The sequence below is a fragment of the Hesperophylax consimilis genome, chromosome 8 (assembly GCF_061612785.1).
Source record: "Hesperophylax consimilis isolate HC1 chromosome 8, BYU_Hcon_1.0, whole genome shotgun sequence".
Classification (NCBI taxonomy): Eukaryota; Metazoa; Arthropoda; class Insecta; order Trichoptera; family Limnephilidae; genus Hesperophylax; species Hesperophylax consimilis.
Window position 1 is genome coordinate 1,631,974 of NC_142843.1, and position 25,311 is coordinate 1,657,284.

Here is a 25,311-nt window from a genome sequence, read left to right on the forward strand (position 1 = left end):
TGAGCACACTTGAGAATCGCTACATTGTGATGTGATAGTATATGTTTCTAAAACTGATCCATATAATACGGTGTGAATAAGCTTAAAATAAAGTAAAATAATGCTTACTTATGGAATGTAATACGACAATTGGGTTTATTCTCTTTTTCACATCTATTTTTACAAGTTTTCATATCACAAGTCAACATTTTGCCGTGTTATTTCGTAAAATGAACCGACGATGCCTCGACCATAGTTCGCACAAGAATGATGACGTCACGTTTTCAAATTGCACTTGAGGCCATACGCGAGCCCAGCCGGCTCCAATGGAACCGGTATGGGGAGTGGGGATAATACGCTTTTAATCACTTAGAGCAGGTCTACTAATATTCATATGTCTATGCCCCCAAGGCTCTTTTAACTTCTGATCGCCCCACGTGGGCGATATCTCCAGGTTGAGAATCACTGATGTGGTGTTTTCTAACCCATGTAATTTTAGATCGAAAACTACTTATATATATTTTTTATAAAATTTTGATAAAATATTTATAAAAATGAATTATAAATTGAGCTAAATGTTATGTTACATTAAGGACGGGTTGTTTCACAGAAGTTGAACAATCCATCAAATTTCAAAGTCAATTCTCAATTTCTGTTAAGGTTCTATTCAAGTTCTGTTATTATATCATTATTGGCCAGATGTTTCACAAAACTGTAACTTGTATAAAACTGTCACAGAACTTGAAAATCATATTTGAAATTTGATAATTTGTTGAAATTCTGAGAAACAACTCGTCCTAAGTATATAATTGAATTTATTTACTTAGATTAAATAATCAATGTGTGCTTATATGTATAACTTGTATGCAAGCCAACAGTTCCTGTTGGCTTGCATACAAGTTTTTAAATTGACATAATATTGTTCCGACTTGTCGTGTAAAAATGCAATTTAGATAAAAGAGATGACGAATAAGATACTCACCTACATGCCATACAGCATCTTTATCTTAAATGTATCATCTGATATCAGAACTTAAGGCGATGCACTACGTCGTGTAATATTTTAAATTGAGCCGCTATCAATAACAACCCTTACGTAGATGGCGATAAGGTTTAAATTCCCGCTTAACACCATCCGCCTGTTTTGATTTATGCAAGAAAAAAACATGGCCAAAAAGTCCCTTTTATTTTATTTTGTGAATATAATATTAATTTTTTTTTTTTAAATATTTAATTTTTTTCGATCATTTTATAGATAACTTAATTTGCCACATTATACAATAAAATCATAACCGAAAATGGGTTCGTAAGTAGGAGATTTTGAACTTTAAAGCAATTTTCATAGGCCTTATACATTATTTTTTTCTGGGCTTATAAAAAGACTTCTAAAAAATACTCGATTATTTCAAAGGCCAAGATGTATTCTACTCGCAGTATTTAATTAAAGCATCTGAATCATTTCTAGGCGACCAAATTTTCAAACCAAAAACACATGATTGTGCATTACTATGTATGGCATCGCCTTAATAAATAAAATAAAACAATAGCGACACACAGTGGTTTATTTTATAACCATCGAGGTGGTGATTTGTTCATTCTAAAAAATCATTTGCTTGCTTTAGAACGCTTTCCACGAACATTAAAATTCTCAAGTAATACTTCAGTTCTTATCTTACCCTTACTTCCCGCTCCAGATTTACCTTTGAAGCTACCGATACGTCAAAGAAATTACTCGTAAGAAAATACCTACGTTTAATGTTCACCTAATAAAACTATTATGAGTCAATTTATTGATAGTGCTGAACCTTCTGGATTTAATGGTGACTACTTTTTCAATAGGCAAGAGTAATATTAATTTTTTACTGTCTAACATAAAAATAACTGAACAATAAATAATCACATAAAATTCACGCGAAAGGAGCGCCAATAAAAACTAAAATATTACAAAGGGTAACAATTGGCGTTGTAACAAGTCCCGTTGGGGTCATGTATCTTTTATCAGGAGATTTTTCAATGTGGATGAGTGTTTCAGGCTAATAATTATTGCTTATAAAATAATTTATTTTTCGGAATAACTTTATTGAGTGAAACCTCAAATTGTAATATTTAAATATTGAAGACAATATTAGTGATTTCTAAACGAAAATCTGAAACAGAAAAATCAGAAAAGGAAACGGTCACATCTGGGACTCGAACCCAGGACCCTTGTCTTTCCGGGACTTTCAGGGTCCCATTAGCTCAGTTGGTAGAGCACTGTCCCGGAAAGACAAGGGTCCTGGGTTCGAGTCCCAGATGTGACCGTTTCCTTTTCTGATTTTTCTGTTTCAGATTTTCGTTTAGAAATCACTAATATTGTATTCAATATTTAAATATAAAATAATTGTTACCCTTTGTGCTATGCATAAAAAAATCTTGTCTTAAACATTAGATTACAAAAAAAATAATAACTAAAATATTATTCTCGAACCATACATTTTTCGATCTACGAGCAACCAACTATGTATATGAAAACGTACGAAAATAGGTTGGTATATAATCAAAATATCGATATTATGTCAATTAGTGGAAGAGAAACGATTCTAGCAGTAGCAGCCTACAATAATGTTCTAATACCAAGCCTGATGTATTCAACAGGCAGAGGAAAGACGAAAATAAACTGAATGCAATAGATCTTACGATTCTTGAGAAGTTTGTGTCACTACCGAACTTGCTCGATGGAACGACTCCGAATCCAATAGTATAATGACGCCTGCAGCAGCACATCGACAATGTTCACGGAATTAGGATTAAATGGATTTGCCGGCCTGATGAGACACCGGAGCACTGGTCACCGGAGCCAGGATGCGGCTAATGGCCTCCGCCAACACGGTGGTGACCGCAGCCTACCAGCACCAAGTGCCACTCCTGAGTGAGCGCTGGGCCCAAGCTCATTCAAGACTCAAGAGTTTTTAATTTATTCTTCTTCATCTATTTTTGCACTTTTCACATATCTATTGAACAAAAAATATGTATATCTATATGGGACGTGTGGGATTGCACTAACCTCCCCACATCCTGGAATAAAAATTATTATTATAACAACATTACATTCAAAGTGTGTGTACATTCATGTTTATCGTATAAAGCAATCTGTAAAGTAGTTTATCGGACGAATAACAATGAAAATTATTTAGTAAACATCACCTGCTGTTCAAAGCATTCACAGTTGTTGGTAATAAAAAGTAGAAAACCAGGCACCTACTGATAAAACTAACTAATTGAACATCACGCAGTTTCTCCGTAGGGGTAGGCAGAGAGGATACTTAGCCACGTAACTCTTCCTAACACATTCTCATTGCTCCATGCGCATTCATACATAGCTGTCTTCCTCGGGCGTCACTAACTTCTACTAAGCCATAGGGCTAAGAATCCATCTATAACAAAATTTACTCTACATAATTCTTCCACTGACAGCCATTTTCATCAGTCAAAACCGTGCGAATGTTTAGGGCCAGTTGTTTCACGGGACTTCAAAAAATTTACTAAATTTCAAAGTTAAATTAATGTTTTTATTGGTGCATGTAGGCCTCACTGGGTACTTTGCAGAGTCCCCATTTTACAATTTCATAAAATTCATTAAAAAGATAAAATGAAATAATAAATTGAAATTAAATATAATACAACAATAAAGGCTGTGTTGAAAAAATTATACATAATTAAGTGTGTATTGTAATGGTGTGGTGTATTACGTGTATAATTTTTTATTTTTATATTAACGTTATATATATATTTTTTTTGTAATATTTATTTTACAAGCAATAATTATTCGCCTGAAACACTCATCCACATTGAAAAATCTCCTGATAAAAGATACATGACGCCAACGGGACTCGAACCCGTGTCCCTTCGATTTCCAGTCGACAGCTCTGACCACTGAGCTATGGCGGCTTATCTCTTATCCGCGAAATAATTCAATATATACTAGTGTTTCATTCAACAATTTATTACTGCTTGTTACATATTTTCACCTGAAAACAACCAACTTTATTTTATATGAGAAAGGCATTGTAAATGCTAACTCTCTCACTAGATGGCGTCGAGACAAATTGTCTACATTTTTAGGTGAAATACTAGAACTTGTCAAATATTAATCATTATTTTTTTGGTAAACTAATGTTTAAGACAAGATTTTTTATGCATAGCACAAAGGGTTACAATTATTTTACAAGCAATAATTATTCGCCTGAAACACTCATCCACATTGAAAAATCTCCTGATAAAAGATACATGACGCCAACGGGACTCGAACTGGCGGCTTATCTCTTATCCGCGAAATAATTCAATAAATCGGAAATCGGAAATCGAAGGGACACGGGTTCGAGTCCCGTTGGCGTCATAATTAAATATCCCACTAGAAGACTTACAATATCATTTCTTATTAAACACTCTAAAAATACACACATTGGAAGACAGGCGTAAAATAAACGACTTAACTTTTTTATTCAAGATTCTAAACTCTAAATTCGACTGTTGCGAACTTCTGCAACTCATAAACTTACGAATACCTACAATAACAACACGACAAAATACACTATTCCACTGCAACACACATAAGCGCAATTACATTGCGAACTCCCCAATACAACGGTTTCACACTATGGGAAACCAATACTTAGGTGATGTCGATATATTTAATATTAACTTTGCGAATTTTGTGGATTACGTAAAAGACCTATTTCAATTCTATTCCTAAATGGAAGTTATATTTTTGTAAACCAGTCAAATGGCTGTATTTTTTAATTTATGTTCTTGTTATTTTTAATTTTGTTTCTCGCATATACTTATGTAATTTTATTTTTATTATTTCTTTCTTATGTTTCAAAACTGTCATTAAATTTGTACCACCCACATGTAAAAGCCCTCTGGGCGTTAAATAAATAAATAAATAAATAAAAATAAATAAATAAAAATAAATAAAATCTTAGAACGTCCCATTCTCTGTTGTCATAAGGAGCCAGTGTTGCCATGCCGAATACTACAGAAGATAGGCAGGTACCTATTTACAATACCCTGAAATACAGTCGGAATCATAACGACGTAAGTGAAGAAGCCATGCACAAAAATATGCGACGCGCGCTCCAGGTATATTGGACAGACCTACGGTTGAATGTTCCCTAGCAAATCTCTAAAATAAAGTGGGAATCTTAAGGCCGAGTGTAGTTTTTTATTAATTTAAAATAATGATTATATTATTAAGCAAATCGATTATGATAGTGTTTTCAACAAGTAAAAAAATTTTTATACATTTTTTAAATTAACATAGGCTTAGTAATTATCAAAATCTAATCGAAAATATGACCTTTTTCAGACCGTAATACGTGCGTTTTAAAAAATACTATTAAAGGCTGAATATCGTCAAAAAAATACCTGAAGGGGTTTTCTTTAAACGTACGAAAAAAAAAACTAAAAAATAAATAAAATAGGTTCGTAGTTTAATTTTTTCATAAACTCTAATTGTACTTGTTTTTAAAATGCAGATTATAAAACTTTGGATACGTTTATTTAACAAAACTAAACGATTAAATTACTGGTATTATATTTTTCCATTTTTTAAAGTTAATTTAATATTTTTTATATTACAATTTAAGAAAGAACTTTTAGATTTTTAAATTACTTTTAAAACAGGCCGTCTGCTGGCGCCTATTTGAAATTTTAAATACGGTAGAACATCGAACTAAAAGCTTCTTTTAAATATCCCAACAGATGGCGCTATCATGGTTCGCTATTGACTCTTCCCATGTCATAAGCCAATATTCAACGTATAAATCGGTTTCAGTTATTCAAGCCAAACGGCCACTGGCTTAGGTTATGCTATTCTGTACACTATACTGTAAAATTCTCGCCTCGAAGTTTGCGGGATCGAATATCGGAATGGGCAAGTAAATTTTATTTGGTTAATTTGTGTTATTCACAATTAATGAATTAATTACGTTCCATAGTGAAAGATACTCTCAGTATCGCCTGGTGTAAGACCACCATTCAGAATTGAAACGTTGCTTGAAATGGCTTTAGCCGTGTTTGGTGACCAAATCTGAATAGCCAGGTAGATTAACTTATTCAATAAATAATACCCGTTCTGCGGTCTAAATTTAAATAATGATTTGTGGTCTTTCATCGGGGCGATACTGACAGTATCTAACGCTCTAGAAAATGCCGCAAATATAATACTTATGTACATTGTGAAATAACACAAATTATTAAAATAAAATGTAGGTTGGTATTCGTGCACGCCAAGATTGTAACCCGCGACGTCACGGAGGTCGTCATCCTGTTGAGTCGGGCCATATCTCGATATTTATTATTGTTTTTGTAAATTATTCTAAAAAAACATGAATGAAAAGACAAAACACAAATAACCTGACATTTTTAGGTCGGGATATCAATTTACCGTCCACTGTAAAACAACTTACAAAAATGTCCACCCGCGCAAGGCGCTTTTTAGTTCAAGTGGCATCGTTGTAAATGAACTGAATGTTGCCAAATCTGAGGTTTTGCTTCACCAAGGACTGTTTGTTGAATACAAGCGAATTTTGGGCCCGATGGCGTTTCTGTGGGCCTTAGAAAACAATAATGTTATTTATAACGGTTATTGTTGACCGAGGTAGAACGAACAGAGGTACTCTGTTTTTTGACCAGATGTAGGTATATTTTTTACAATGCGTGCATCTGACGGCCGGCCTGTCCGGTGGTGAAGCTTTGGACTCCCATCCCGAAGGTCGCGGGTTCGAACCCGGTGTACGCAAATAAAGAAGTATTAGCATTTATATCTGAACCTAGATATTTATTCTGGACCACAGAATCAATAAAATTTTATTTTGTTAAAAGTATTTTGGTATTTAAAATTTTAAGTACTTAAAAAATTATTTATTTATATTATTTCATTTAATTCATTGTTATCTATTGAATTTAATGTGTTAATTATTGTGCATAAAACTATGTAAAACCAAATGCCAAAATGTTTTTAATAGAGATATACATAATTAAGAAATTGGCACATACATCATCATACATGTCATAATATGGAAAATCAGGACTAAAGATATATGAAGAAATAATAATAATATAAGCGATTAGTCATAATAGACCCGATATAGTTTTACATGAAAAAATTAAAAAAATTAACTTATATCATTGATGTCGCTATACCAAATTCCTGTAATATTCAAAAATCTGTTAGCGAAAAAATAAGAAAATACACAGATTTAGGAAATGAAATAAAAAGAATTTGGCATTCTCAGACTATAAAAATATTACCATTCGTTATTTCGGCTACTGGCATTATACCTAGCTCTCTAATTAAAAATTTAGGCGTATTAGATCTTTCAAAAAAATTATATATAAAGATGCAAAAGTCGGTCATTTTGAATACATGTAGGATAACAAAAGATTTTTTAAATATTTATGTTGAGGGATCAGTAGGATTTATAGGCCCTGTTAGAAGTTCTACCGAGCCGAACCCTCTGATATGAAAATATCTGGAGTCGGTGAATTTTTTTCCCATTTGATCTTTTGTGAGTTGACGTGTTGTTCTTGTATTGTTTTGTATTTATTTTGCTTATATAATGCACTTACATAATGTTGATTGACTAGATGATCATTTGTGGAAAAGTGAGTGGAAGGGTTTAGTTTTTCCTATGGGGAAGATTTAACCCGGACAACAAAATCGGAAGCATAAAAAAAAAGAAATGTCAGGCTTTCTGTAAAAATATTAAAATACATACAATTAAATTAAATGTTACCTTGTATATATTCGTTTATATTCTAATTAAATAAATAATACAAAAAAATAGTGCCATCTGGTAACTGAAATTCATAACTTTTATAACGAAGATTTACACTACCGCCATCTTACTGTTTTCAGGCAAACGTTTTTAAAATAAATTCTAGTTAGAAAAAATATTGTTTTGGAAATGAACAACAGAGTTCGTGTGTGTCGAAAATAGTTGATTTTGTCAGGTATACAATCACTCTTAACGACATAAGTTATGAAGTCGTGTAAAAATCATATTCGGCGCACGAGCTGGCGCAATGGATGGGCCTACGGTAGAATTTGCCCTAGCAGGCCTAGAATATTGATCTTTCCGTGGGGTTTATGTTAATTATTCCTGATGAACGTGTTAATAGAATCTCAGATGTCTCAAGAGGAATAACCTCGGGAAGTTACTAATTCATATCGTCTAGAAAAATAAAATCTGGTTCTTTCTTTTTCATTATATAGATGAAAAAAGTTTTATAAAATTTTCAAACAGTTTAACATAAAATTGTTTCATAGTGCTTTCACACAAACGAAGTATTGAATTCCGTAAGTCTTAACTTAAACTTTAGGGTGTACAGTTTACACCCACGCTGTGCAAGCGGCTTTCCTACAGAGCATCGGACCATCACATAAAATATATTAATGGTAAGGTACTGATTTTATTAATCTGAAGTATAAATAAATTATACATATATAATTATACAGGGTGTATCGGCACGTACCCGACAAACTTTAACCAGCTATTTCTTAGCACATTTGGAGTAAACGATGTAATGGGCACTTTGCTATCCTATTTTTTTAATAAAAAATTTACTTTTTTTTTTTTTTTTTTATTTGTTTTTGGGGTATTATGCCGTGTTGCGCTAACTCCTTTTACTATTCATATTTTCACCACGTGTCAATTTTTTATCCTTGGTCAAAGTTTGAAAACCCATCTGGCAATATTTTATTCGAGTTTCGTTGAATAATGTACGTACGTACGTACGATCACAACGAAATGGCATGGCACCATTCGTCTCATTTTTAAGTATTATTATTTAGTGTGTATGAAAGAGCGAGGACGCTTTTTGAGACACTTGCTAATAACAGTTGTTGATCATGAGAAACAATACCAATGACAGTGACGGAGTTTGGGTTTTTTATGTTTTTGTTTGTTTTTAATTGAAAAAAAAATTTGCCGGACAGCAAAGTGTCTTTAAAATTTTTTACTCCAAATGATACTGTATAGGTAGAGATGGCAAAATTTAGCATTAATTTTCAGATTTTTTCGCATTAACAATTGGAAATTTAGCGTTTTATAGCATTTTGAGGCATAATTTAGCGTTTTGTAGCAAAATAGAAAAAAATGTATTTCCTGAATGTTTTTAGCGCATATTTTAAGTATTTTTGGTAAAATATATGTTTAACCTTCATTTCCATGTGAAAGATTATAAATAATTAATTTTAATATTAAATTAATAAGGAAGGAAACTCTAAGTACGGGTCGAACACAAACACAACAAATGCAGATTGCGATTAACATCAATAGGCGTCATTTATTTCGCACAATTTGTGTAATGTCAAAAAGCAATTTTAGCCTACAGTACAAAAATATTAAATATTTATACATAGAATAGTAACAAAATTATAAAAAATCGTAATGTAAACATCGTTTTTTTTTAAATTCTCACATATTATTTTAATACCCGGTATTTTCGGTAAATTCGCGCCTATTTCGCTAAATAGAATAATTTAGCTGAAATACGGCCAAAATCACGTTTTTCGCGTTAATTCGCGAAATAGAAATCACTGGAAACACTTTCAAATGCCTTGCAACGCAAATAAAACTTATAAATGCCCTATTTTCGAAACATAAATATTTTTTCGCGTTTTTAGTTTAAACGAAATTTTGCCATCTCTATGTATAGGGCATATAGCAAAGTGCCTTTAACGTTTTTTACTCCAAATGTGCTAAGGAATAGCTGGTGAAAGTTTGTCGTGTACGCCCCTGAGGTGATATCTCACAAAAGCGGCGTTATACAAATCATCCAATAAATAAATAAATACGTGCCGATACGCCCTGTATAGTGATCGGTCTAAAAAAATATATCTATCTTTATAAATAAAAATGTTCGTTTGTTCAAAATATTAAACCTCTGAAAGTTCTTCACCAATTGTTTGGAAATTTGCACACAACTTTGCATTCAAATACGCGTGTATTCATATATACCTATATAATATACATGTAAAAGACAGGTAAAAACATGCCTTTTGTCACCTGTTGGAGGTAAAAGTAAAACGCGCTATTGTTTCTCTATCTGCACAGACCGACTAGCCTTAAAGTGCGAGAAGTACAACGAAGTGGCATCGGCTATTTAATTTGGAAATATTTTCTGGCAGGTCATCTCAAATCCGGTTCCACAAAACACGATTTACATGGAATGCATAGGAAGAGGAACACTACAATCTAGTACCGTTCATCTTACGAAATAACATTGGGAACGTAATAAAATTGGTAATCAATTATCTAAGAAGAATTCTAAATACATCCGATGAAAAAATAGCAAAGCAACTATTACTGTAGTGAATAACAGAGAAAATAATAGAAAATTAAATCAATCATCACACATACTAATTGAGGTTTTCTGTGCCGAAAAAGCTGATTCAATGAACTCAAATTATACATAATCTTAATATGTGTATAAAAATTCAACCTGCGTATGATATAAAACTCGAAAAGTAGTCGACCGATAACGCAGAAAATTTCAAAAATTATCTTTATTAGTTCCAGGGGTGTTTAGAGTGGTTTGAATGTTAAAAGAAGTCGGGGACGCCCGAGGAATAAATTAGCAGTAACGAAGTATTGTAGAGTCTACGTTTTTGTAAACTGCATTTCCTACGGAATAATCGCCTGGGGAGAAACATACAATAACCATGTGAAACCTCTACAAATTGTTCAGAAGTCTATCATTAAGATAATGCACCAGAAGACCAAGACATATCCCACCGATCAATTGTTTCAGGAAACTGACATTATGGAACTAAGACGGATCTACTTTGTCCAATGTCTTACATTTATATACACCCGTCCTTATAATTTCTGTAAAAACCCAAATCGTTCTAGCCAGAGACACAACATATGCGTGTACACAGTGCATCACTGCAAAACTAGGCTAGCCCAAAGACACATTAACTATATTGGCCCAAAATTGTTTAATTCCTTGCCGAGTTCCATCAAGATGTGCCAGAACCTAAGCTCGTATAAAATAAATGTTAAAAGCTGGATAAGAAAAAATCTGGAAGTGAGAGAATTTTTTCTATAATTTATACTACGAATATGATACCTACAATATGTTTTACATATTACCGTCTACATTAAAAAAAAACGTATATTTAACTTTAACCATTTATTAAATATTTATTTATAGTTTATTAACACAGAAGAAAGCCTAGAATAATAGAAGCCTTAGAAGGGTAAAAAAAGATTGGTTGAGATACGTTAGTGACATGAAGAACGCTGACTTGGTAGAGATACGTTAGTGACACGAAGAGCGCAGAATTGAATCGGGCTGTACCTACAATATGAATAATAATGAGATGATCAATGAAGAAACGCCAGTGGCGTTGCGGAAACTCCCGACCCTGAGCAAAATTGTTTGTTAACCGGGCACAAAGAAGGGAAGAAAGACAAAAAATAAAATTAATCCGTATACAATGTCACTATGGCAATGCTGACATTATCCTCTATTTCTTTTGGAAGGAAAATATAAATATTGCACTTTATTTATGATTATGTGTAAACAACGCATTAAGTTTTTAATGTTCTAACACGTCAACGTCGCGGTGTTAAAATGTAAGGCCGGCCATACACCTTCAAAGTACATTTGAGTAAGACTTACGCAAGTATACTTGATCGGCCTTATGACCTCACAACTTCAAGTATAATAATAAGAGTTTATTCCAGAATGTATGCAGGGGTAGTGCAATGCCATACATTCCATAATTTCCATATTTCAAAATATGCCTTGCGTGCTATCAGTTCGGTTCTGACGAACAACAGACGTGGTTGTGCTATGCGGTGCGTACAATTTTATCAACGGCGTCCACTGACGACGCTTTGGCTGTCATTGGGCAGAAATTAACTTAGGAACTGTTTGGTGTAGAATGGTTGAAAAATATAAAACCATATTAACATAGGTATGAAAATTTAATCAATAAGTAGTATCGGTGATTCAATCCAATATTGTATTTGTATCCCTTTCTAGAAAGAATTTGGTTTTTATACGGACTAAACTATTTATTCACATACATATACGTATGTACGGGGCGCAGGCAAACAATTCATCTTACGATGTTTACAAGTCGGGAAATTTAATGATACTTGTGCAAATCTCCGCTCAAGTATACTTGAAGGTGTATGAACGCCGGCCGGTTTAAGATATATAAGTCAGGAAATCAAATCATACTTGTGCAAATCTCCGCTCAGGTTTACTTGAATGTGTATGAACGCCGGCCGGTTTAAGATAGATAAGTCAGGAAATTTAATCATACTTGTGCAAATCTCCGCTCAAGTTTACTTGAAGGTGTATGAACGCCGACCGGTTTACGATAGATAGTTTATGGGTGAATAATAAAATATTAAGTCTTCATTCACGGTTTTTGTGTCATGGTTTTGTTGTTGGCATAAGTGAACCAAATTGGAAGCGGGAACTATGTACATAGTTGATTTTACAAGATGTTGCCACACCAAAAACGTTACGAAATATTATTTAGTTTCCGCAGTTAAATAAATAACGCCAGCCGTGTAGTTATTTTTTTAATCCAAATGTTAATATGTAGTCCTGCCGTCGAGAGCTCCGTTGAAACAATTTTTTCCGTTACATGGCGAGTTGTTTATGATAAAGATGGAGAAGTTAAAACAAAGCTGTAATTTTTGCATAAATAATAATTGAATGGATCGAGTAAAGAGATTTGTCGTGATACGATAAAATAAGGTGTTTGTATAAAGGCGATCTCCCGCGCAGCAAAATGTTTTGTTTTCGAAACATTTACACAAAACATTGAAACATTTGAGCGTAGCCACAGTGTTTTTGTTTTCCGTGACCGATGGAAAACATTGGTTTTGTGTAAATGTTTTTAGAAAACATTTTATTAGCTTATTAGTCTTAAGGCGAAGCTTAATGCCAAATCACTATTTTGATTAATCTTTATAACGAATTGGTGTACATTATGAATACCAAAAAATATGCTTTTGATAAAATAAAGGTTTTCCTATCGTTTCGCTTGAGTAGAATACAAATAAAAAATAAATTGCTCAGTAAAAAATATAAATCAAAACTACTAAAAAAAAATTCAATAGAAATGTATGAACGCATGAAGGAAACAACTTTAAAAAAAACAGTATTATAGCTAAGATTATCTGTGACAGTTTCACTTGATTAACTTTTTTGCTTTCTTATAAAATTATTTACAATATAAATAAAAACCAGTTTTGTGCTTGAAATCGAACGTTTCTAGACTCCGTTTATCAAGCGATTTTACTGCCTATTACCTACAATATAAGGTATACCAAGAATATACACATTTTTGGCTTGTAGCTTCCTGTTAAGTGATGGAAGCTGTGTCGACGGGATAATACCACATTTTGGAGAAAAAAAATTAAGATAACTTCTTAACAGGTAGATATTGTTGACAGAGGTAGGCAGTAGGGACCTACCTGGGTTGGCAATAAGCAACGGATACGGAACCTGCTTCGAGAAATCGAGATTTTTTTCCAAAACAGGTTAAGGTAAATATGGAAAAAAATGTTAACAAATATTGTCAGGTGCACCCAACTCTCCTTGTGATTTATTTTCTTAGCCTTGACACGATATGTGATGATGAATTGACGATGAAGATTATCCAACATCTCACGCTCGTTACTTTGTATCTTTACTATAAAACAGAAAGAGGAGTAATTGAATAGTTCGCCGTTTAAATATTGGGTTTGCAAGAAAAACACATATCGAATCATTTAGACGTCACACTGTTCTTATCAAGAGTAAAAAAGATCAGGCTCAATTAATTAGGTTAGGTTAGGGGTAATTCCATCTAAGGTAAAAATCGTCCGCACACATGTTTTCATCTTCCGCACACATCTCGAAGAAAGGAAAGCATCACCAGATTATTGTTTTGGTTCTATAGATTCTCAGAGTTCACACCATACGTTACGTTTATTTTACAAACACTTTATGAAGCCATTATTTTTTATTAATGTTTTCTTTTTTTTCTTATGTATGAGAAGAATTAACGGAGATACTATCTCTTTTTACTGTGACTGTTTCATTGTTGAGTACCTACCTGAGAAAAAATGCGGTAACCGGGCAAATCATCACATCTTTAAAAAGTTATATAAAGTCATGGAAAGTGATGAAACAAAAACTTTATTAACTGGGTTATGTAGGTTAGGTTAAAAAAAAAATTTTCATCGTTTCTAATGACTTTATATCACTTTTGAAAAGTGTGTTGAATTGTCACTGTGTTGAGTTATCATGGAACCAAACAATGCATATCCTTCCAAGGCGATATATAATTCAGAAATAACTCGATCATTTTTGAGGCGGTAAAGAATCGGCACAAACCGGAATAATCAAATTATTATATTATATAACAGTAGCTACACAGATAATCGTGTAACTAGTGCCATTTATTAACCTACAGGAATCCAATTTGAAGGAACATTAACGGGTTACAAAGTTTATTTTATAACCTAGATACATATTTTATCGTCGTACATCAGGCCTCTGGCATATTGACCTTTATTTTTCTTTAAAAAAAAGAGTGGAAGATACTACCAGTATCGCCCTGGTGTAAGACCACCATTCAGAATTGAAACGTTGCTCCAAATGGCTTTAGCCGTGTTTAGTGACTAGATCTGAATAGCCAGGTACTTCCCCACCTTCCTCTCTCCCTTCCCCACTTACCTTCAGCCTCACAACATCCCCCAATTGGGGATGCCATAGTCTCACTGGCTCCAGACGGGAGCAGTTGGGACTCTTGTGAGGTATTCACTATAAAAAATAAAAAAAAATACGCTATCAGAATGCCGGAGAATTCGTATGTATTTGTGCTTTAATAATATTTGTATGATTTATATAGCGCAGTTTTTGTGCAAATCACCTCAAGAAAGCTGAACAAAAATATAATACACGTCTACAATGATCTACTAACTATATGTGGATATAATATACAGTACCATAATTACCTGGTAAGTCACATGAGATTAACACTTAATTATCATTAAATAATTGCAATAAATCCGAAAAAAATTGAATATTTCTGAACGCATACGCAAACTAAAAACTATTTTTAAAATGTGAAAATAAGATTGTCAGAAATAAACATATAATTTTCGAAATATATTTTTTTAATGCAAACATAAATAGTTTTAAAAACGGCTCACCTTACGTTCGTCTAACATTGAACTAAAATTATGGATAACGAAAAAAAACACATTTTTTTAGACAAATGTATTACAAACATTACATTTTATAATGTAATGTATTATAAACATTACTGCCACCGCACTTTTTTGTCAATTCATAAAAAAATAATTTACAAAGGTTTCATAATTTTTTTATCAAATTGCGGTCCAAACTTTGGTTTCATAGAGGTGCACATTTTAATTCTTCTATGGTTAACTTCTAGATTTTAATATAAAGTGTAGTATTTTCTCTTTCTAACACCGTTTAGATAATATCTTTCACTATGACAATAAGGGAAACAACGATTTCTATGAGCTGTTCTCATCTGAAAGTATGTTGCCTGTTGTATGCTGATGATGCGGTGCTGATTGCTAATAGTATGGATGATCTGCAGTCTCTCGTGTCTAGGATGAACGAAGTATGCGTGAAGAATGAGTTAAGGCGAAGGTAAATGCTAAATCACTATTTAGATTAATCTTTGCTACGAATCGGTATACACTATGAATGCCAAAAAATATATTATGCATAAATTGAAGCTTTTTCTTTCTTTATTATTGATCGGAATTGGAATAAAATTATTGGTTGCGTTACAAAAAATATAAACGTAAACCACTGATAATTTTGTTTTTTCTTGAGGTAACTAAGAACTCATATAAGAAACACCTTTAAAAAAATACCGTTTTATGGCTAAGATTATTTTTTATAATTATTATTGACTAACTTTTTTTCATTCATATAAAAATATTCAACAAATAAATAAAACTCACTTTGGCGCTACCGTCAAATTTAGCCAGACTCCACTGGTTAAGCAATTGTCGCCTCTATTCGTGGTGATATAAGACGCAAACATTCTAGCATCTGTACAGAAGTCCGCGGAACGTGGCACGGAACGGAAGTCGGTTGGTGACAGTTTTTTCGACAGTTTTTTCTTGTCGGCATTATTTTGGTTACGAGTTTAGAGTAATAATATACACTCTGGTTACGAGTATTATTAGTTCTCAAACGGTGAGGGAGTTTTGTAATTATATTGTTATTATTCATGGCCCAAATATTGTACTTTTTTATCTCAAAATACTTTTGAATGTATAGTTTTATTCATTATTTCACAAAATTAATGACTTACTTCTTACGGAAAAATGCTTTCCGTTTGCATTTATGTTGACTAATAATGCGTTTTTACAGGTCCATAATTTATTGAAGATGGGGAATAAAACAAAAAATGTCGTCTTACTTTGCGATATTTTCGTAAGAAAAATCGAATTCAGCGACACATGAATCGCAAAGATGCTGAGTATGGAGAGTTCTGCATAAAACCAGATATTCCTGAATCTATTTTCGAGGCGGAGAAAGAAATACTTTTGGATGAGTTGAGAGAAAAACAAAAAGATAGGAATAAAATAGAACGGGAAACAATTTTACAGAGTAACTGCAGTGAATGGATGGAGTTGCTACGTAAAATGATCACAGCATCTTCATTTGGAAAAGTTGTACGTAGAAGAGACAATATAAGCTGTGCAGCTCTTGTAAAATCATTGCTGTACAAAGTCAATATCTCTCATGTATCTTCAATAAGTCACGGAAGAAAATATGAGAAAAAAGCTTTACATCAGGCTAGCGTTGAACACGATATTGAAATTCAACCGTGTGGGCTATTTATTGACAAGGAATTTCCATTTCTAGGAGCTTCTCCGGACGGTCTTAGCGGCGATATGCTAGTAGAAGTAAAATGTCCTTTATCGTCCTTCAAACTTGGCTTAGAAAGAGCTATTCAAGAGAAGAAAGTTACTTTTTGTAGGACAAACAAAGATGGAAGTATGAGCATAAATACAAATCATGATTGGTATTTTCAGGTTCAAGGGCAACTTCGCATTACGGAAAAAAATGTCTGTTTATTTGTTGTATGGAGTGGACGGAAATATCCTTTAAAAACTGAATATATTTATAAAGACGACGATTTCTGGAAAATAAAAATGGAACCCAAATTGGTCCGATTTTATTTACATTGCTTACTTCCTGAAATTATTGATCCAAGAAAGAACAGGAATATGCCAATTAGGAATCCTCCTTTTATAGTCGATGCAATCAATGACAAACTAAAAAAAAAACACTCTCTCAACCTCCAACAAAGCGTAAATTAACATATTCAGAAAAAATACCAGATCCGTGTGATGTTGTAGAAATTACGCCTATAACGCAATCATCATCAATGGAGTTACAAAGTGGCATAATTACAGACGATGTGTCATCAACAATTGTTCCTGATTTCAACTCTATTGATATTGAGAATGTTATATCATTTGAGAAATTTTAGGTTTATGAATATGCTATATAAATTCACAATATAAGTATTTTTTGTTTTTCCAATTTTTTTACATTATAATAAAAGCAGGTATAAGTACATTTTTTTTAAATGCATGTAAAGCTAATATGTTCTAATTAGTGATAATAATACATCCCTAGTTGAGAAATGATCGTGATTAGAGAGGGAGTACTATCACAAGTTGATATTAGATTATATATTTAGTAGTTGCTACAATTAACATGCATGTAGAATTATATACTCATGCACTATTTTTAGAAAAAAGAACTTAAGAATTGTTCCTTGATAATTTCTAATACTGGATATTTGTTTGGTAATTTGATTGTTCTTCAAAAATTATTTGTAAATTGAATTTAAAAAATATATTAGCAACATAAATTTGATAACAGTGAATTTAATTTTTTTTTAAATAATATATGTAAGTGACATTTCAATGTAACGTATTATTAACAAATATTTTATATGTTTTAATAATGTATACAAATAATAAAAATCAATAAAAAATATACAGTTATTAAAAAATAAAAAATATTAATTATTATATTAATCACTAATATCCCCACAGTTTGAGTCCATCCGGCAGCTATAGCTCTGCCGCTGTTGTCAAAATAAGATTGATAGTAATCGTCCACCAGTTAAAAAGGTATTAGTAGGTATACGGAAGCCTTGGCGAACGGGGAAGCCTGGTCGGGCGCTTCCTACGTATAGCAGGTACATAGTACGCGGCTACTGCAATTACTTGTCTCGTGCAGAAAAGTAACAAAAAATGTGCACATTTTATATTCTGTTGGAAGGGGTAGAAACCCAAATATGTTTGGCGTTTATATTCGCCTTAATGATGAATGTAAGTAAGTCTAAAGTAATGGTGTTTGAAAGAGAAAGTACGAAAACAGTGTGCAATATAGTTGTGAATGAGGAATACTTGGAGCAGGTGGATGAATTTGTGTATTTAGGAAGCATGTTTACGAGAGATGGGAAGGCTGACAGAGATATTGAAAGAAGAGTAAATGCAGGTAACTCCATTAACGGAGGACTGAACGCAGTTGGCGCTAACAAAAAATTGTCCAAAGAAGCGAAGTTAGCAGTCCACAATGGAGTGCTGGTACCTACCCTGATGTATGGAAGTGAGGCATGGAACTGGCAAAGAAAGGATGAAAGTAGATTGAATGCTGTTGAAATGAGATCCCTGAGGCGTATGTGTGGTAAAACCATGTACGATCGTGTGAGGAATGTGGATATCCGCAAAGAGTGCAAGGCTGATGTAAGCGTAATGAGTAAGATCAAGAAAGGGACGCTTAGATGGTTTGGGCATGTAGAGCGAATGAGCGAAGAAAGGAGTGTAAGGAGAATATACGATGCAAAATAGTTCAAAGATTGATAATTAAAGTAATATTGAAAAAACCATCCAAATTTTCTACCGAGATTCTCTTTTCAATATTCAACGTACCCACAATAGACAATATATATAAAAAATATTCAATTCTACAAATTTATAAAGAAATACAGTTAAATAACTTACAATTCAATTCATCAGCAAGATATCAAAAAACTATCAAAATCCCAAAACTCAATACAAAGCACACACAAAATACCTATCTCTATCTAGGTATAACATATTTTAACATCCTTCCATTATATCTAAAAAATATTGAAGATATTCAGGAATTTAAAATAAAATTAAAAAATTACCTAAAACTACTATAAAAGTCCATATCTTACTCTTATTATTATTTCCTTCAAATCTTGAAACTGTATTATTGATAAATCTTGCCTATTTCTTACTTATCCCTTTGGTTTTGAAAAAATATTATTTACTTACTTACATGATCCATATAATTGAGCTAGGATTCACTCACCAAACACAAGAGCCTCGTCTCTTTATGGTGAGGAAAAGCTATTATTATTCACCTTTATAACACTGTATAATATGTATAAATTGTATATTTATTGTAAAAAACATACAAATATTAAATAAAAAATAAAAAAAATTAAAAAAATGTGAATGGTAGCAGAAGTCGGGGACGCCCGAGGAAGACATGGCACGACCAAGTGAATCAGATACTTGAGTCGGGCCATGTCAAGAGTCAGAACAATAAAAGAGTATGTATGAGACGATGTATGAATGTGAATGAGGCAAGGAGTGTGTGACAAGACCGAGTTGTTTGGCGGTCCTTCCTCTCTGCCTACCGCTGCGGGGAAACGGCGTGATGGTTAGTTAGTTAGTTCTCAAAACCGAACAAATTGATTCTACGGGTTATCCTAGCTGTTTGTTCGCAAAAACGAACAAATTAGCCTGTGGGGTTAACTGGATTACTTATCAACGTGTTAATAACCTTAATATTATGCTGGTCATTTAAATGATACAGAAGAAAAGAATCTGAGATTTCAAAATCATTGATATCTATATCCAACCGAGAGATATAACGTAAGCATATATTTTTTTTAAGTCTATTGTCTATTTCTCGTACATTTAATTATTAGTTGATAAAGGTTGGGAAAAGGTTTACAATTTTTCTTGTATCCTGAGATTTTTTGCCACTCGCCACTGAAATGTTTTTCAATGGAATTTTGTTTGTAAACAGGTAAAATAAAATAAAAAAAAACTTAGCCATTTTTTTTTAAATAAAAAACAATAAATTTGGAAAATACTTTTAAAATGTAATAATTACTATAAATATTATTATAATATTATTGGTGCTGCTGTCTGGAGACGGGATATCTCTAAATAGTATAAAACAAAGTCGGTCTGGAGACAGGATATCTCTAAATAGTATAAAACAAAGTCGGTCTGGAGACAGGATATCTCTAAATAGTATAAAACAAAGTCGGTCTGGAGACAGGATATCTCTAAATAGTATAAAACAAAGTCGTTATCCGCGTCTGTCTGTTTGTCAACGGATTTTGATAGAGTTTTCAGTATCATTTAGAGAATTTCTTCCGGAAGGTTTACATATATATTATAACATGGATATTTTATTTACACAAAGTAGAGAATATCGATGTTTTGTAATCAAGCAGTAAAAAAATATTGTCGTGCGCTTACATTGCTAGCGCTGGCTAAACCTTGTGAAATTTATCAAAATAATGTTTTTTTTATAAATATTAAAAAATTACAATTTTGGTGACTTTCTCAACTATCACAACTAGACTCATGCCCGTATTATGGCAGTTCCACGCATTTGAATTTGGGTTGGTAAGTTGTAGGGTCGTTCCCGATGCAAACATAAATTAAATTTGGGTTGGTAGGTTTGCAGGGTCGTTCCCGATGCAAACATAAATTAAATTTGGGTTGGTAGGTTTGCAGGGTCGTTCCCGATGCAAACATAAATTAAATTTGGGTTGGTAGGTTGTAGGATCGTTCCCGATGCAAACATAAATTAAATTTGGATTAGTAGGTTTGCAGGGTCGTTCCCGATGCAAACATAAATTAAATTTGGGTTGGTAGGTTTGCAGGGTCGTTCCCGATGCAAACATAAATTAAATTTGGGTTGGTAGGTTGTAGGATCGTTCCCGATGCAAACATAAATTAAATTTGGATTAGTAGGTTTGCAGGGTCGTTCCCGATGCAAACATAAATTAAATTTGGATTAGTAGGTTTGCAGGGTCGTTCCCGATGCAAACATAAATTAAATTTGGATTAGTAGGTTTGCAGGGTCGTTCCCGATGCAAACATAAATTAAATTTGGGTTGGTAGGTTTGCAGGGTCGTTCCCGATGCAAACATAAATTAAATTTAGGTTGGTAGGTTTGCAGGGTCGTTCCCGATGCAAACATAAATTAAATTTGGGTTGGTAGGTTTTCAGGGTCGTTCCCGATGCAAACATAAATTAAATTTGGGTTGGTAGGTTTACAGGGTCGTTCCCGATGCAAACATAAATTAAATTTGGGTTGGTAGGTTTGCAGGGTCGTTCCCGATGCAAACATAAATTAAATTTGGGTTGGTAGGTTTGCAGGGTCGTTCCCGATGCAAACATAAATTAAATTTGGGTTGGTAGGTTTGCAGGGTCGTTCCCGATGCAAACATAAATTAAATTTGGATTAGAAGGTTTGCAGGGTCGTTCCCGATGCAAACATAAATTAAATTTGGATTAGTAGGTTTGCAGGGTCGTTCCCGATGCAAACATAAATTAAATTTGGGTTGGTAGTTTTGCAGGGTCGTTCCCGATGCAAACATAAATTAAATTTGGGTTGGTAGGTTTGCAGGGTCGTTCCCGATGCAAACATAAATTAAATTTGGATTAGTAGGTTTGCAGGGTCGTTCCCGATGCAAACATAAATTAAATTTGGGTTGGTAGGTTTGCAGGGTCGTTCCCGATGCAAACAAAAAATTAAATTTGGGTTGGTAGGTTTGCAGGGTCGTTCCCGATGCAAACATAAATTAAATTTAGGTTGGTATGTTTGCAGGGTCGTTCCCGATGCAAACATAAATTAAATTTGGGTTGGTAGGTTTTCAGGGTCGTTCCCGATGCAAACATAAATTAAATTTGGGTTGGTAGGTTTACAGGGTCGTTCCCGATGCAAACATAAATTAAATTTGGGTTGGTAGGTTTGCAGGGTCGTTCCCGATGCAAACATAAATTAAATTTGGGTTGGTAGGTTTGCAGGGTCGTTCCCGATGCAAACATAAATTAAATTTGGATTAGTAGGTTTGCAGGGTCGTTCCCGATGCAAACATAAATTAAATTTGGGTTGGTAACGTTTAATCATTGAAGACAACATTAGCGATACTCAAATGAAAATTTGAAACAGAAAAATATACGGTCGCATCTAGGAATCGTACCCAGGACCTTAGACTTGCCGGGGCGCTACTCTACCACTGAGCTAATCCAACCATATTTCCTTCGGTGATATTCAACTATATCATACTTCGACTAAGAACTGCCAAATTATCATAATTTTCTTAACGCACATCTTCCCGAACTAAATGCAATCTATATAGTGTCTGGGATAAATATTTTCGTTTCATTATTTTTTTATGTGCGACATCTATTGACTTTTCTGCAAATCTAGGATGAATATTTAGAGTAAAACCTCAAATTTTAAAATTTAATCATTGAAAAAAATATTGTAAATATAACAATTTTGAGGTTTTACTCATCAAATTATTCCAAAAATAAAAATAAATTGGAACGATAACAAAAAATATCCATCTATCTATATAAATAAAAATGTTCGTTTGTTCAAAATCTTAAATATCCGAAAGTTCTTCACGTCTTTGAAATTTCGACGCAACATTGCATTCAAATACGCGGGTGTGTTTTATATACCTACTAGTAAATCCCCCGCAGTGCTTCGCTATTGCTAATCTCTTTCTCGCTCGCCTCCCACTTCTTCCACCATTCGATACTGTATACCACAATGTTACTGTTCAAAAACTACATCACTACGCATTTAATTCGACTCCGTATCTAATTACGGTGCAGAGATATTGCGTTAAGTATTCCTCGGGCGTCCCCGACTTCGTCTACCATAACATATAAACACTCCTGGCACTAATAAAGACAAGATTTGAAATTGTCAAATTTTCGAGTTTTGCGGGCATAAAAAACATACACAGGCTGAATTTTTATAAATTAAGATTAGAACTCTGTAGCAAAATGATCGTAAGCAAATGACAGTAATCCACAGACAGGAATTAATAGACGAGAAGATAATGGCGAGGGGTAAAATCAACTGTTGAAGAACGAAGGGAGTGAAGCTGACTGTGATTCGTCAATAAATCAATCTGACAGTAAATAGGCATCTCGCATTATAATATCACCATTTACTTCTTAAAAGTAAAATCTGCTTTTGAATGAATAGACATTTTTACATGGGAGCGCAAATTACTCGCCACGTTATGAACAAATTTGCGAAGTCCAAATTCGGCAAAAAAATTCGGTTATATTTTCAGAGTCGAATATTTCGTTTAAGTATTTAGTTAAGACACTTTTATAAATGTTCATAATTTACTTCCCAGCAACCAACCAGCTTTGTGTTTCGCGTCCAGACGTTTCTCGATGTGATAGTATATGTTTCTAAAACTGATCTATCTTTGATGGGCGGACATAACAGTATAACTGCATTTTTGACCATTTAACGATTTATATAGGAAAATGTGTCTTGTGCATGCCGGCATCAATGGTATTAACAGTATAGTTACACCAGTACTCAAAAAATATTATGTTTTGAGTACTGGTGTAACTATACTGTTAATACCATTGATGCCGGCATACACAAGACACATTTTCTCATATAAATCGTTAAACGGTCAAAAATGCAGTTATACTGTTATGTCCGCCCATCAAAGCTATATTATACGATGTGAATATGCTTAAAATAAAGTAAAATAATGCTTATATATGGAATGTAATACGACAATTGGGTTTATTCTCTTTTTCACATCTATTTTTACAAGTTTTCATAGTACAAGTCAACATTTTGCCGTGTTATTTCGTAAAATGAACCGATGATGCCTCGACCATAGTTCGCACAAGAATGATGACGTCACGTTTTCAAATTTCACTTGAGGCCATACGCGAGCACAGCCGGCTCCAATGGAACCGGTATGGGGAGTGGGGATAATACGCTTTTAATCACTTAGGGCAGGTCTACTAATATTCATATGTCTATGCAGTAATCGAATAATTGCAACTCTCAAATGATTTTAAGCAAAATTATCGTAATCGTAACTCTCAAATGATCGTAAGCAAAATAATCATAGGCAAACAATAACAAATGATTGTAAACAAATAACAGTGTCTGTGTGTCAAATTCTAGTTATAAATTTAATATAATTTCCGTGTAATAATTTATTTTATGAAATAATGTACAGTTTATGTTCAAAAAGGGTAATTACACGATCATTTATATTAAATTGATAATCGAGATCTTTTTGCCTACGATCAAAACGTCGATTATCAAAATGCACAAGGCAAGTAACTATTTGAAGAGAAAAAGTTTTTAACAAAGTGGACTTTACTACTAAAATAAATTGATTGATACAACACACGTGTTATGTTTTGTCTGACCTACATAATGACAGTAAAAAATAAAAAGGATCTTTATTTTTTTAGTAGTTAACTAATTATTAAATTAATAACAATCACAACACAATTTGCCCGCAGGGTTATGCAGAGGATGAACAAATCAACAGATGAACGGATCAACAAATTCAAACATCTCATAGAAAGGTAATCTTCTATAACATCGACTCATAACAAAACCCGATATTTTTTTAAAATCACAAAGTAAGTACATTGCCTACTTCAAATAATCTTTGAATTAAAACAGATAGTGTACCTAATAAATGTCTTATTAAAACTGCTATTCGTCAAAAAATAAACTGGTTCTCATCTTTGAACGGTATTCAAAAGTAAAAATAAAAAGATGCATGGAATTCGAAGAAACAAAGCGCGTGTCAGTACCAAGGAGTATAGCGGAAACTTCCATGTGTATTTATTAATATCAACGTAGACACGTAAAATTGAAATACACAAAATATGACAGATTTTTATTGAATATACCATCAAAACATTCAATAACAAATTAATCTAAGGCGCACTACATCCACTGCGCATTGGATTAAATTAACAGAACATTTTAGAAACCGCTAATAAATACACAAATTACAACATGAATAGTTTAGTGACAGCTTACCTTATTGCCAGGCTGGAGTACAGGGCCAGAGGAATAGAAGAGCCGGTGTTTTTGACGTAAACAATAACCAATAACCTGCCTAGAGCACGTGTATTTGCTGTCAGCTAGACTTTGACAGAAAACTCCGTACCCGGCGAA

At 33.2% G+C, this 25,311-nt stretch overlaps 1 protein-coding gene across 1 annotated transcript in view; it reads right to left on the reverse strand.

Annotated features, from left to right (window-relative positions):
* Window positions 1-25,311, reverse strand: part of r (carbamoyl-phosphate synthetase 2, aspartate transcarbamylase, and dihydroorotase rudimentary) — a 106,810-nt gene extending 81,499 nt beyond the window's left edge. The window contains exon 1 of the mRNA XM_089634730.1: window positions 25,174-25,311. The gene's annotated coding sequence lies outside the window, so the exon portion shown is untranslated. The remainder of the gene's footprint in view (window positions 1-25,173) is intronic.